The sequence below is a fragment of the Eriocheir sinensis genome, chromosome 65 (genome assembly GCF_024679095.1).
Source record: "Eriocheir sinensis breed Jianghai 21 chromosome 65, ASM2467909v1, whole genome shotgun sequence".
Taxonomy (NCBI): domain Eukaryota; kingdom Metazoa; phylum Arthropoda; class Malacostraca; order Decapoda; family Varunidae; genus Eriocheir; species Eriocheir sinensis.
Window position 1 is genome coordinate 2,217,506 of NC_066573.1, and position 3,099 is coordinate 2,220,604.

The window sequence follows — 3,099 nt, forward strand, 5'->3', positions numbered from 1 at the left end:
GGAGAGAGAGGAAAGGAAGGAGGGAAGGAAAGCTGAAAAGGTAGGCGTTAACAGAGAGGAATGAAAGGAGGAAGGCAGGAGGAGGAAGGAATAGATGGAAGAGAGAGAAAAAGGTTGGAAAGATGAATAGAGGGGCCAGTCACCTCACAACACCCGGTTAGGCAAGCGAGGGATGAAGGAAAATATGAAGGAAAGAGGAAGAGGAGGAGGAGGAGAAAGAACAGCAGCAGGAAGGGAGAGGCAAGTCAACATAATTAGGAAGAAAATGAGGAGGAAAGAAGGTTAGCAAGAAACATAACTGCACCTTTTATATTCTCTTCCTTCTCTTCCTTCCTCCTGTTTCGCCTCTTCCTCTTCCTCTGTCTTCCCCTGGCCTGGTTTCGCTATAAATAACGCAGACCATTGACCTGTGAAGGGCTTGACGTACTGGAATTGTAGGAAACAGAGCAAGGTAAAGGTGGAGCGAGGGAGGGAAGGATGGAAAAGAGAAAGGAGAGAGAGAGAGAGAGAGAGAGAGAGAGAGAGAGAGAGAGAGAGAGAGAGAGAGAGAGAGAGAGAGAGAGAGAGAGAGAGAGAGAGAGAGAGAGAGAGAGAGAGAGAGAGAGAGAGAGAGAGAGAGAGAGAGAGGGGCGGGATGCGACACACGATCGGGTAAAATAAAAATAACATTAACGAGTCCCATCACACACACACACACACACACACACACACACACACACACACATATAGGAGTCAGCATGTAAGAAAATATAGCGATATAAAAAGGAAATTAAATAGCCATGTAAATAAAGATGTAAATAAATAAATGATGTAATAGGCGAATATATCAATAAAAATATAAAGGTCTGTCGTTTTTATTTTAGTTTTGTGTGAAAAAGGCAATTAAAATGGAAGGAATTTTGGCGTTCTTTTTTCGTGCAAGTTTTACGTGTAAGCGGTTTACCTTTCACATCAATAAACACACACACACACACACACACACACACACACACACACACACACACACACACACACACACACACACACACACACACACACACACACACACACACACACACACACACGTTGGCCTGTTTCCTTCCCTTTAAAACGGTGCGAATATTAAAGGTATGACACTTGCAAAGGTTGGTATTAGAAGACACGTTCCCTTCTCACATCAACTCTTTATAAAGGTCAAAGAGGGGGTCAGTCGGGTTCTAATGAGTGTTTCTTTAGGTTCATGGTACAGAAGAAGGGTCAGACTACCACCAGGGTCATAAAACTACTCCTGGAAATGCCCACAACTCCTACGAAAGCCTTGTCAAATATGTGTTTTCTAAGGTTCATGGTGCAGAAGAAGGGTCAAACTACCACCAGGGTCATAAACTCTTTATGCTTTACTTATGCCCGTATGAATTACTTGGCGACTTTTTATAAGGAGACGAAAGTGATGGCAATGTATCCGTTAGCTTCGTTGATCGTACATACGAGATGCAAGAAGCCGTGCTAAAAGAACAAACACCGCAAGTAAAATAATGATTAGCTATTAAATTTTATGATGATGCTTCTGTATTACTACTGCTACTAATAAGTCAGTTATACATCACTTCATAAAGTAATAATAAAGGTAAAGTTAAGTTGCGATCATACCCTGTAGCTTCGAGTTGCATCTGCGCTCATCTCCTTCACCTCAGTCATATAGCCACCACAGTTTACCTTCCCCAAGTTTCCCCATGTAACCATTTATCGACCAGTCCGAAAGGGGGAATGAACAGCTGGGTGGACTGCGTGCCTGAAACCTCGGTCAGACAGTCTGCCTGGCTGGCCGGCTGGCTGGAGGGCACGGACGGGCAGGTGAGTGCATGTGTAACCACGGGCCTCGGGGAGAAGGGAAGGAGGACGGGAGCCTTGTGTTGCGTGGGCTGTGAATTTGCGGTGAAGGGTGGAGCGCTTGTGTGGTGCTGCGGGGTGCTGACGTCTGGCGGTGGGGTGTGAAGATGAATGGTGGCGGGGGGGGAGGGGGTTGGGCTGGTCTTAGCTGCAATATTTTGAGACCTTGCTGCGGGTCTTCGAGGGTGTGCTGGCGCTAGTGTAATGGGCTTGTGTGAGCGGCCGTAACTGTTGGAGGCTAAAGTAAAGTATGGGATGGCGGGATGGGTCGCTGTGTTCTGCTGCGTGGTGTTCAGGAGTGGTTGCAAGGCGGCTAAGGTCAAAGGGGTCACTGGTGGGGTGAGTCAGCATCCCCTTCTAGCTCCTGTGCGGATAATGATAAGACCAAGGTAACGAGACGAGAGTGAGGCTGGGGATACTGAAGGAGAGAGGGATGAAGGTGCTGGAGAGGTGAAGGGGGAAGATGGGTCAGGACGAGGTAAAACTGGTGAAGGGAATGGATGGGTAAGGAGGTAGGAAGGATGGGGTTTATGGGAGAGGACCGGTGAAGGGGGAGGAGTATAGGGAGGTTATTTGAAAGAAGCGGGGAAGGAGACTGGGCGTAGGGAGGGAGGAGGCGGGTAAGTATCCATAACCCACAAGATGTTCTCGCGGCCTGAGATGAACGACCTGGACTTCCCTGACACCGCCCGTCACGACGCGGCAAGGTGTGCAGCGTCAGCGGGCGCCTAGGGGTACGACTGAGGAAGCAGGACTCTCTCTCTCTCTCTCTCTCTCTCTCTCTCTCTCTCTCTCTCTCTCTCTCTCTCTCTCTCTCTCTCTCTCTCTCTCTCTCTCTCTCTCTCTCTCTCTCTCTCTCTCTCTCTCTCTCTCGGGGGTACGTGACCTATTTCGTAGGACAACGCATCGGGAACGGCAGCGGAAAAGGAGAGAGAGAGAGAGAGAGAGAGAGAGAGAGAGAGAGAGAGAGAGAGAGAGAAGAGATCACTTATATCACCGGCTGTGTGGCTGGCTGGGTGACGCGCATCCTACAAGTACCATGTCGAGTGCTTCTCCCTTTGTTTGCCTTCCCTTGTTCTTCCTTCCCCCTCCGCCCCGAGGCCTCCTGAAAGCAAATATAAACAAAGAAAGGATATGGTGAACAGAGGCATTATTAAACAGACGTGAGACTCGGTAGCTTCCTGTTTGACCTTATGAAGAAACCACCCACGCCTCTACACACACACACAC